The sequence below is a fragment of the Paroedura picta genome, chromosome 1 (assembly GCF_049243985.1).
Source record: "Paroedura picta isolate Pp20150507F chromosome 1, Ppicta_v3.0, whole genome shotgun sequence".
NCBI classification, from domain to species: domain Eukaryota; kingdom Metazoa; phylum Chordata; class Lepidosauria; order Squamata; family Gekkonidae; genus Paroedura; species Paroedura picta.
In genome coordinates this window covers 167,877,863-167,890,255 of record NC_135369.1, presented here as the reverse complement: position 1 = coordinate 167,890,255, position 12,393 = coordinate 167,877,863, and the positions used below count along the sequence as shown (strand labels likewise).

At 44.4% G+C, this 12,393-nt stretch overlaps 1 long non-coding RNA gene across 1 annotated transcript in view; it reads right to left on the bottom strand.

Annotated features, from left to right (window-relative positions):
• The window catches only part of LOC143820385 (uncharacterized), a 63,787-nt gene extending 58,094 nt beyond the window's left edge, over positions 1–5,693 (bottom strand). The window contains exon 1 of the long non-coding RNA XR_013225329.1: positions 5,615–5,693. This is a non-coding gene — a long non-coding RNA (uncharacterized LOC143820385). The remainder of the gene's footprint in view (positions 1–5,614) is intronic.
• Between the last annotated feature and the right edge of the window lie 6,700 nt (positions 5,694–12,393).

Sequence of the window (12,393 nt, the reverse complement as noted above, 5' to 3'; positions counted from 1 at the left end):
TGGATTATATCAAGCACAAGGCGATCCTCAGACAAGGGTAATTCAGGGTTTAAAAGACCTTTCATGTACCATAACAAGGGGAAACACAGAGAGATCAGGAGCAGATTATTATCGTTTCAGAACATTTCAGTATGATCTTTAGAAAATCTTTTTACATCTCCTTGAGGCAGCAGAATATCATTAAATTCGTCGAGGTGACTGAAGCAAATCTATGACCTGGGATTTTATTACAGTGTATCTCCAAACAAGAACATAGTTGTATTGCATTTAGAGAATGTTAACTGTTCTTTACATAGTAATCTTTCCTCAGGTACCAGTTTGTAGGGTTGCCAGCCTCCTGGTTAGGCCTGGAGACATACCAGAATGTTCTGGAGGGGGTGGGATGAGAAGGGGCCCTGGGTAGGCGTGTACACAGCTATGCTTCCCAAAGCCTAAGGAATGTTTCAATTATAAAAATATTGAGAAAGGCTGGGTGAGAGGCTTAGTTTTTCTTTAAAAATGAAAACTGGGAATTTAGAGGACCTTTTAAACCTATCATCACAATCCTATACTGACAAATGGCTATTTTATGGCCATTAAAATATATATATATCAAAAGTGAAACCATTTGTACTGGGGGATTTTGATGGGGGAGGGAGTAGTTTGATGATAACATTCCAATAATTGAAAAGTGGGCTAGAGTGGGTGGGAGTCGGCAAGACAAAGAAAACAGATAGAAACATTTTGCATCAGGAAAAGGGACTGAAAATCAACTTGCAGAAAATCATCAGGGGAGAAGTAGTCACTGCAAACAGCCAGGGAACCCCCCCCCCCCCCGCCGAGGAGGGAGAAACAAAATAAACAAAAAGAAGAAAAAACTAAAGACAGAAAAAAAATATGCACAGAAATCAGGGGATAAACGAAAGCAAGCTAGAACCAATGAAATTAAAACCATCAAAAACACTTTTCATTTATGTCATTTATGCCTCAATATTCCCCCCAGTGAAGACCCTAAGGGGTTTACATCATTCCCCTATCCTTCAGTTTATCCTCACAAGCATGCTGTGAGGTTGGTTAGACTGAGAATGTGTGACAAACTTCTGTAGAAGAGTGGGGATTCAAACCTGGGTCTCCCAGACCCTAATCTGACACTTGAACCACTACCATGACCCTGGCTCTCTCTCTTAAAGAAGAAGATGATGAGTTGGTTCTTATATGCCACTTTTCTCTACCAGGAGTCTCAAAACAGCTTACAATCTCCTTCCCTTCCCACCCCCCCCCCTTACAACAGGCACCCTGTGAGGGAGGTGAGGCTGAGAGAGCCCTGACATTACTGCTCGGTCAGACCAGCTTTATCAATGCTGTGGGGAGCCCAAGGTCACCCAGCTGGCTGCATGTGGAAGAGCAGGGAATCATACCCGGCTCGCCAGATTAGAAGTCCACACTCCTAACCACTACACCACACTGGCTCTGAGTAAGAGAGATGACTGTTAGCTTTTGAGTTTCATCTTCTCCATTCCAATATTTGGAACTGGAACGTGGGAAGAAACCTGTCTCTTTCAATTGTTCGCGAATACCTCATCAAGATGTCAGAAGCATGCCCTTACCTCATCCTTCTCAAAATCTAATACATCATGACAGATTAAGTGGTAGTCCCATAACGGCCATTATCAGGTGCTTTAAAATAGACAGCTTTTTTTTTTCTCCTGAGCAGCTTCATCAGAGATCATGAAACCCAGTGCTATATTGTGAACAAATGACGGCAGAAGGGCATGCCAAGAGACCGGCTTAGAATGAGGTGGAAAAGTGTTTTTGAGTTCTTAGCGCCAAAACATGTTCGATTGACATTAAAGTTTCCATGCTGATTCCCAGTTAATGAAAGAAATGGAAATTCTCCCTCTCAAAGCTAAAAAGTAGTTACAAAAACGATTGTGTCTTTTCATTGCCCTCCTCCATCTGCAACAGTTTCTGTAGATCAGTGGTTCTCAACCTGGGGGTCGGGACCCCTTTGGGGGTCGAACGACCCTTTCAGATGGCCCCTGGTAGGGCAAGCAGCTTGGCCCGGGGGGCACCATCCACACAACAGCCTTGCGGGGTAGATCGAGATAGAGCGTTCGTCTGGCTGGAGAGTTGGGGGTCACCACAAGATGAGGAACTGTACTAAAAGGCTGCAGCAATAGGAAGGTTGGGAACCACTGCTGTAGATTCAATAGAACCCAATCTTTACAGCAGGACTAGAAAGCTGCCTAAGGGAATAACCAAGCTCTGGGGGTAGAGCTTAGGAGTCTCCGTTTTTATTGGCTTCCCCAGCAGTCATGTCAGTTGGGCCTTTCAGAAAAGGTCGCTAGCATTGCACTGAGGAAGTCATCCTGGGTATAGAAACCCAGATGGGGCCTACCTGATTCTTCTTCCATGACAGAGTTACATGGTTAGCTTTGATCAGTTAGTGAAATCAAGCTTCTTCTGAGCTCTAGCTGACCAGAAAAGACTGGGGGCACTTGAGAATAGAAGAAGAAGAGTTGGTTCTTATATGCCGCATTCCCCTACCCGAAGGAGGCTCAAAGCGGCTTACAGTCGCCTTCCCTTTCCTCTCCCCACAACAGACACCCTGTGGGGTGGGTGAGGCTGAGAGAGCCCTGATATCACTGCTCGGTCAAAACAGCTTTATCAGTGCCGTGGCCATCCCAAGGTCACCCAGCTGGTTGCATGTGGGGGAGCACAGAATCGAACCCAGCATGCCAGATTAGAAGTCCACACTCCTAACCCCTACACCAAATCTTTTAGAGTTTCACAGATGGGAGAATGTGACCAGTTGGATATTTGAAAATGAACATAAGTCATAAGTCTCCTGAACTCTCTCAGTACCAGGAAACCCTGCAAAGAGGCACTCCTATAATTGTTACTACCTGGGGAAGTCATGTGATCAAAGAGTCATCTTGTAGGGTCATCCATGCTAACCAACCTGCCCATTTATTTATTTTCTTCATTTATTCGGTGCAGTGGTGATTGCGGCTGCCAACCTGAGGCTGGTGATTGGCGGGAGACTTACCTCATGCTAGGGCCCCTTATTGCATGTTTCACAACCTGTAAGTGACATCATCATGTTCAGATGACATTCTAGCATTGACCAGTAGTTTTGGGCAAATGCCAGAGTGTTATGCATATGGGATGACATCACTTGGAGGCCACAGTGGAAACAAGGCCATGTTATCAGTGTAGCACCCCAGAATTCTCCCCCCATTGCCTAATTAAGTGGCTGTATGTCTCCTGCTGAAGTGGCAGACAAGGTGTCTCTGGGGACTCAGAGGGGCTTACCACATTCTCCCCTCCTCACAACCATCATATGAGTGAGGTTAGGCTAAAAATGTGTGACTGACAAAAGATCACTCAGCAAGTTTTCATGGTAGAAATGGAAGATACTAGTCTATCATTCTAATCATGATACCAGTCTGCCTAAAATAGCAATATATTTAGAATCTGAACACAATGGGAAAATGGGAAAATGAGAACAAGATGCAATTTAATAAAGATAAGTGTAAAGTTCTGCATCTGGGTCAGAAAAATGAAAAGCATGCCTACTGCGTGGGGGATACGCTTCTAGGTAACACTGCGTGTGAACAAGACCTTGGAGTACTTGTGGATTGTAAACTAAACATGAGCAGGCAGTGTGATGCAGCGGTAAAAAAGGCGAATGCCATTTTGGGCTGTATCAACAGGGGCATCACATCAAAATCACAAGATGTCATAGTCCCATTGTATACGGAAGTGGTCAGACCACACCTGGAGTACTGTGTGCAGTTCTGGAGGCCTCACTTCAAGAAGGATATAGATAAAATTGAAAGGGTACAGAGGAGAGCAACGAGGATGATCTGGGGCCAAGGGACCAAGCCCTATGAAGATAGGTTGAGTGACTTGGGAATGTTCAGCCTGGAGAAAAGGAGGTTGAGAGGGGATATGATAACCTCTTTAAGTATTTGAAAGATTGTGTCTAGCAGGCTCCTGATGCTCACCACGGCAGCACCGAGGGTCAAGCCTGATTGGTGCCAGATGTTTAACTGTCCACCTTCGGAAAGCCATCATGTTGCCGGCCATGCTGCAGATGAGACAGACTTGACCAAGGAGACTCCTAGCAGGCCCCTGATCCTCACCACCCCACCACCGGTGTTGAGGCCTAATGCAAAAAGGCAATATATAAGTGATAGTGAGGATGAAGAACTTGTTCCTGCCAAGCTCCATTTTCCATCACCAGTTGTTGACCACGAGACTCAGAGCCGCATGGATTTTGGCAAAGCAGCCGCAGACATGTTGTCTGGATGTGAGGAAATGTGGCAGAAGCTGCTGGAAGATTATCTGGATACACAGGCATTGATTTTACCAGAGGATTCCTCAGCACAGGTAAATTGAAAAATGGTCACTAAAGGTGGAGGTGGGCAGAAGGAGGAAAGGGGGGGGGGAGAGAAACCCAAAGGGACAGTATCAAACGTTTAAAGTAAATATGCTCTTTATTTTTCTAGGCCCCCGCAGTCAGCCAGCCAGAATTTCCTTCACCAAGTACTACAGAACCAGCGCATGGCTTGTTTGGGGAGATATTTCTGATTCCCAAATGTGATCTTTAACAGAGAACTATCTGGAACAGGTAATTTTGGAGAGAGAAAAAAAAGTCATTTAAAAAGTCTGTGGGGTGAGGCGGGGGGGATATGTCTAGCATTTACCAAGCAGGAAATTTTTTTTTAAATGTGTTTGAAATCCTTTTTAACAGGAACAGCCACCAACCACCACATTGCCTATATGTATGAGGCCCAGCGAGAGAATTGGCGCTATGAGGGAAGCTCTAAAAATGGATATCGATGAGGTTTTGGACTTTATCCCCCCAAAAAGACATAAGGCTGCCATGCGAAGCCTTGTGAGGGCCTCTGTTTATGGTATTTTAAAACACCGTATTGGAGAATATTTGCATCAGCTGTGCGAAGGCTGTTCTTTAATGTTACCTGCCCAACGTGATCACGATTGTCTCACATGGCCACCTAAGTTTTTTGATCAGAAGGTTAAGTTTATATGTGATGAGTTATGCTGTACACAAATTGCAGTGATCATAAAATCCATAGGTTATGCACTAAAATGCCTGGCTTTCACTCAAGAAAATACGGATGAGATTTTCAACCTTTTAAGCACTATAGGTGACACCGCGGACTCAAGAAAAGCCCTTGAAAGAATTTTGAAAAAAACTGATAAAAGAATGTTACAGGTTGTTAAAGATTATATTAAGGATAAACACTACAAGAGTTTTTTAACTCGCCATGGAAAATAAAACTGTGTGACACTGTTGTAATTCACGAGCAAGACATTACAACTTCTTTTACTGGCTGTAAATAAATCTGTAAATAAAGAAACCATTTTGTTTAAAACACAGGCCTGTTTTTTTCTTGCCTGGGCATGCCCCAGTGGAAGGAGGGGGGGGGGGAATTGGTGTGGGTTTTACCATAGCTTTTCAATTTGCAAGGGATGTTAGTACAATCTATTAGCCCCAATTGGGGGTGGGGGCTCTTATGCACACAACAGAGTATTGGAGGGAGGTTGGGATACCCAAAATTATATAAGCCCCATTTACAGCAATAATAAAAATATAAACGCTTACCAAAATCCAAAAGCAGGCCATGTAGGACTTGGAACACATTGCTAGAGTGAGGGGAGTGGTGAGTGAAGAGTGGGTGGGGCCTGGGTGGGGGAGGAAGCAGAATGCAGTGTGGAGGAGGAGCATTTCCATGGAGCCTGAAAATCACCTGATGCCAACGGCCAATCATGGGACAGCTTTTACACAAAGGAGATTAGATTGTTTTAAAGGGATTAGCGCTTCTTTAGGCTTCCTCCTTCTCAGTTCCACACAAAGGAGCCAGCATCACCATCTCCATAGCTTGGCTCTTTCTGGCCATTCAGGTTGAAACCAAGTCAGAGGCAACACTAGGTAAGTTTTTAAGGCACATTTTCCTTTAGTAATGGGTAAATTGAATTATGTAGGAGCAAAATGATTTTAAAAGTAACTGGGGTAAAAGCATAGATTTAAATGGGGAGACCTTGCTTGTATGAAGCAGCAGAATAAAGTTTGAGTCCAGTGGCACCTTTAGACCAACAAAGTTTTATTTTATAAATATATCATCCTGTGTCCTTTTGTGTGAATGCTTTGTCTTCCATTTCCATGGTTTCATTAAAAGCCTCATCGTTTTCTGTGTCCTTTTGAGCTTCCTCATCTTCAGATTCCTCCACAGGATTCCGGTGCATGCAACACAGAGGACTGAGTATCCCCAAGTCCACCTCATCTACAATATGGCCTGCAACAGGATGGGTTCCCCAAGATGGTAGAATTGTACTTTCTATGTTTGCAAGGCCATTTACTTCTGCAATTGTGGGGCATTTGGCCATCCCGGCTCCTCATTGAGGGGCCAGTAAACAAAATGAGTGGGAACATCCCCATCAAAGCTACCCATAGTTGCTGTAGGGAGGTTAAATACCAGGCACCTCATGGCAGCATTAGGTCTCAGCATGGGTGGTGGGGTGTTAAGGATCAGGGGCCTGCTAGGAGTCTCCATGTTTTCAGCAAGAGTCGTGGTGAGTGTCCGCTAGCACAAGTGGCTTCTTTCCTAAAATCACTTCTTTGGGGGGGGGGGCTGTCCCAGCCTCTTTGCTATTGGTCAGAGGTGACAGGGCGTGTTGCTAGAGGGAACACATGGCCGTACCTGGTCATTCCCATTGGTTGTGATGCAGTAGGGAGGGTTGGTCTATACTGCACATCACTTCCAACGCTGTCATGAGGGGCGGAAAAAAAAATGGCTGCGTTTGCAGCGGGGACATGGTCTGTGGAAATTGATTCCAGGGGCAGAAGGTGGGGGCATGACACCATCACTTCCAGGGAGGGGGGGTGTACGTGGCATAATGGCAGCACTTCTGGGGAAGGGGGGGCAGGGGCCAGAGGGCATGATGACTCTGCTTCTGGTGACATCAGGGTGTGTGTGGCGTAATGGCAGCACATCCGGGTCAGGGGGCACATGGGTGGGGCATGTTGACGGCACTTCCGGTGACGTCAAGGGGGGTATGGTGACATGGTGGCACTTCCGGGGCATGGGACACAGGGTGGGGCATGATGACGCCACTTCCGGTGATGTCAGAGGGCGTGGTTACGCAAATATGTTAATTAGTATGCAGGGTGGTGGGCGTGGTTAAGCTCATTATGATATTATGTTTAACTGTCCACCTTCGGAAAGCCTCAGGGGAGGGCGGTATAAAAGTATGATAAATAAATAAATAAATAAATATGTGTACCCCTTTACTAATGAGGTTATTGGAAATATGATAGGTTGGACTAACCCAGCCATGTACTCCTGTGCATGCCAGTCCCAAGACAGATAAATGGGGAGGGCTAAGGGGAAACCTGGCAACTACCTTGTAAAACTTATTTGCCAAGAAAATCCTATGGAACAGCTCAAATGTTTATGCTAGTAGGGTGTATTAAATATGCACAACAAACCTATTTCCCTCACAATCTGTCATGTTTCCCTTTATTTTAAATTCTCAGATATGTTCTTTTTTTCAGGTCAGTTCTCAAAAGGCTTCTTGGGAGAATACGGTTGTTTATAACTAAAGGAGAATAGACTCAACAATAGGAAGCAAGTTTGGTGGAGCCAAAGTCATGAAAATGTTGATCATTGGTGGACATGCATGGTTTCAACAGACAACATTTCATGCAAAATGCAGATCTAAGTTTTCAAATTCACCCTGAAGCAGTGACCCAAGAACTACCTTTATCAACACTGCTCCAGTCCAATCGACTGCAGGACTTGAGGCATTTCACTATCTTTTTGCAAATGTTCCACCTCACTATATGACTGTACATCACCCAGCCTTGCTCATGTCTCACTGCTGAATGTTTGGGTCATTCCATTCACAGCCATACCTTGCTTGTTTCTGCCTCAGACTCTGGAGGCAGTAAGGTTTTTTTAAAAATGCCATGAACTGGTCTACTGGGAATACAGGTGACGCAAAGAAGAAAAGATTCCATTTCAGCCCCCTGCAGTTCTCAGCTGTGTGGTAGAGAAATCACAGCATGTTTCATGTTGTTCTTTCTAGGCACTTTAGTGGACTTGTTTAACAAAAAGGAAGTCATATAAAAGAGCCACTCCATCTCATCTGGAAATCAAACATAAATCAGAGGTACGCAACTAATTGGGTGGGTGTTCTTGTGGGCTATTAGTCTGTCAAGAGTACACGCTGTCCTGAACAGAATGCAATTTCCATTTTCAGAAGGTCTCCCTACCAAGTAGCAGAAACCTTGTGTTCTTTTTTTGAAGCTAGGTCCACCCCTAAATCAGCATTTCAGATTCTTGACTAACAAGGGTGAGCATCTTTTGATTTAGATAAATCAAACGCCATTATCCTTTCAATGAAAATTGGATTTTATACCTGGTTAGATGGTCTTCCCCCCGCCCCCCCCCCCAAAAAAAAAAGATGCTGTAAAATATTCTCTATAACTGAGGAAATGGAAGTCTAGAGAGCAGATGACTGAGAGGGGATCTGATCTTCAAGTATTTAAAAGGGTGCCATATAGAGGATGGGGAGGACCAGAGATCTTTTCAAGAAAATTGGAGATATGAAGAGAACATTTCATGCAAAGATGGGTATGATAAGGGACCAAAATGGTAGGGACCTCACAGAAGCAGAAGAGATTTTAAAAGGTAGCAAAATTATACATAGGAACTATACAAGAGTGAGCTTAACATCCCCGATAACCACGATGGGGTGGTTACTGAACTGGAGCCAGACATCCTGGAATGTGAAGTCAAATGGGACTTAGGAAGTCTGAGCAACAATAAAACTAGTGTTGGTGACAGCATTCCAGTTGAACTATTCAAAATATTAAAAGACGATGTAATAAAAGTGCTACACTCAATATGCCAGCAAATTTGGAAAAATCAACAATGGCCACAGGATTGGAAAAGGTCAGTTTACATTCCAATCCCAAAGAAGGGCAATGCCAAAGAATGTTCAAACTACCGCACCATTGCACTCATTTCTTATGCTAGCAAAGTTATGCTCAAAATCCTACAAACTAGGCTCCAGCAACATGTGGACCGAGAACTTCCAGAAGTACAGGCAGGATTTCGAAAAGGCAGAGTAACTAGAGATCAAATTGCCAACCTACGCTGGATCATGGAGAAAGCTAGGGAGTTCCAGAAGAACATCTACTTCTGCTTCATTGACTATGCTAAAGCCTTTGATTGTGTGGAGCACAACAAATTGGGGCAAGTTCTTAAAGAGATGGGAATACCAGAGCATCTTATTTCTCTCTCGAGAAACCTATCTGCAGGTCAAGAAGCAACAGTGAGAACCGAGCATGGAATCACTGATTGGTTCAAAATTGAGAAAGGAGTTCAGCAAGGCTGTATACTGTTGCCTTGCCTATTGTATGCAGAGCACATCATGAGAAAGGCGGGAGGAGTCACAAATTGGGATCAAGATTGCAGGGAGAAATATCAACAACCTCAGATATGCAGATGATACCACTCTAATGACAGAAAGTGAAGAGGAACTAAGGAGCCTGTTGATGCGGGTGAAGGAGAGTGCAAAAGTTGGGTTGAAACTCAACATCAAGAAAACAAAGATCATGGCATCCGGCCCTCTCAATTCCTGGCAAATAGATGGGGAAGAAATGGAGATAGTGACAGATTTTATTTTCCTGGGCTCCAAGATCACTGCAGATGGGACTGCAGCAAAGAAATTAAAAGATGCTTGTTCCTGGGGAGGAAAGCTATAGGAAATCTAGACAGCATCCTAAAAAGCAGACACATCACCCTGCCAACAAAAGTGGGTTTAGTCAAGGCTATGGTATTCCCAGTTGCAATGAATGGCTGTGAAAGTTGGACGATAAGGAAGGCCGAGCGTCAAAGAATTGAGGCTTTTGAACTCTGGTGCTGGAGAAGACTCTTGCGAGTCCCTTGGACTGCAAGGCGAACAAACCGGTCAGTCCTAGAGGAGATCAGCCCTGCCTGCTCCATAGAAGGCCAGATCCTGAAGATGAAACTCAAATACTTTGGCCACCTCATGAGAAGGAAGGACTCCCTGGAGAAGAGCCTAATGCTGGGAGCAATTGAGGGCAAAAGAAGAAGGGGACGACAGAGAATGAGGTGGCTGGATGGAGTCACTGAAGCAGTAGGTTCAAACTTAAATGGACTCCGGGGAATGGTAGAGGACAGGAAGGCCTGGTGGATCATTGTCCATGGGGTCGCAATGGGTCAGTCACGACTTCGCACCTAACAACAACAACAACAACAATAGAGGATGGAGCCGAGTTGCTCTCTCTTGCCCTGGAGGAACGGACCAGAACCAAGGGGATGAAATTAATTCAAAAGAAATTCTGTCTAAACATCAGGAAGAAGTTCCTAACAGTTAGAGCACTGTCTCAGTGGAACAGGCTTCCTCAGGAGGTGGAGGTTTCTCCATCTTTGGAGATTTCTAAACAGAGTCTGGATGGCCATCTGATAGAGAGGCTGATTCTGTGAAGATTCAAGGGGGTGGCAGGTTACAGTGTCAGGGATAGGGTTGTGGGTGTCCTGTATTGTTCAGGGGGTTGGACTAGATGACCCAGGAGGTCTCTTCCAACTCTATGACTCTAGGATTATATGATTCTAATCTATTCTACATAGTTTTATATGGAATATACTGATTTTATTGAGTTTTAGCTTTCGCAAAGCGCCCCAAGACGGCGTATCCAAGAGGGACGGCATATAAATCACATTGTATGAGCTCTTCTTTCTCCAGGTGAAGACTATAGCCCAGCTTCTTTGATGCCCTATTTATTGCTTTGTACAAGACTAGAACATGGGAAGAACCTGGCACTTGATGGACTGAAGAAGCTGGACTTGGCTCACCACAACATTGTTTCAAGCCACAGTCCCTTTACTCAATTCACAGGCATTGCCTGTTGCCGGTTTCTGCTTTCTGTTACAGTCCTTAGTTATATATGTTGGAAGAGAAGGACCTTACCATGTCTCTTAGTCTCAGCCTTCAGAGGGGGCTATGAGAGAATTTGAGGGATAGACAGGCTAGTACACTAGCGTCCTCTTTGTCTCTGACTTTTACTGCTTGCCCCCCTTTGATACGTTGACTGATCTTCTCCTTCCTTCCCGCTCATTTTACAGCACCCTCTCTTGCACACATGGTCAGAGTTCTCCGTCTTTGGCACTGTGGATGTAGACATTGCTCTTGCATGTGGATCCATCCTAGCTTGCCTCTCTCTCTCTGGAACGACCCAGCAATGCAGTTCCTTAACAAAGGACTTCTATTACTTTGAAAAGATTAAAGAAGCCTCTGCTGGGTTGGTTGTTTTCTCTCTTGCATGATCAGCTTTTGCAGCTGGCAGTCTAACGCACTCTGCTAACTTGGGGATATTGCCCAAAAGTTCCAAAAATCTAGACTTTATTATATTGTTCTGAATGTCGGAGAGCTGTGTTTTACAGAAATTTTACTTAACTTGCGTTGTCTCCTATGTTCTATTTTAGTCCCATCGAAATCACACAGGCAGGGGGTTCTATGTGCGTTTGATTCACTCTTTTATCCCTCGTCCCACTGAAGATGATGTTGGGACTGTTCCATTTGAAAAGAGAGAAATTGTGTGGGGTTTGGGATTTTTTTTTAAAATAAACAGGAACGAGTCTGACAGTGCTGAGCTCTTCCCGTGTAAACTTGTGTGTTTTGGTGAACTTTGAATGGAATACTGCAGCGTAGAAAAGCCCGGTTAGTTAACTAATTCCCATCTACCCACTGGTATTAGAGCTTACCTGATTAAAATCCCGTCCTTTGAACAAAGTGGCAGGAGTCCAAATGCCAGGCTGACATTTTCTCTTTTTTTTTTTTCCAGGCCAACCAGAGCCACAATCAACCTTGTCAACTCAAATTTTAAATTTAGCATTCATGGTTACTGGCATACCTCCATTATTAAAATAAATGAAAGCATTCGTAGAACAATAGAAAACTTTACAAGTGGAAGATTCTGCCAAAAAAAATAAATAAATAGAAGACCTTTTTTTTTTTTTTTGGCTGGCCAAGCAGAACTCACAGCCGAGTGACGCCCCCCCCCCTATATCAGTGGGTTTAGAAGTGTGTTTAGGATTGCACCGCTAATTCCCTTTATGACAGTAGGAATGAAGTCTTTCTCCTGTAACTATTTAGCTTTCTGATGGTGAACACTTCTACTAAGGGGAGGAGAGTCACTCTTTACGTGCTCAGTAACCCCCTTGTTTTACTGTTAGCTCTAGATTTTCCACGTTGCACATGGTCACTGGCTGGGCATGAGATGGGGGTTGGGTGACCAGATCCAGGCTGTATTAGAGGGTAAATAGAGGAGGTTGCCATGGAAGGATCATTCAT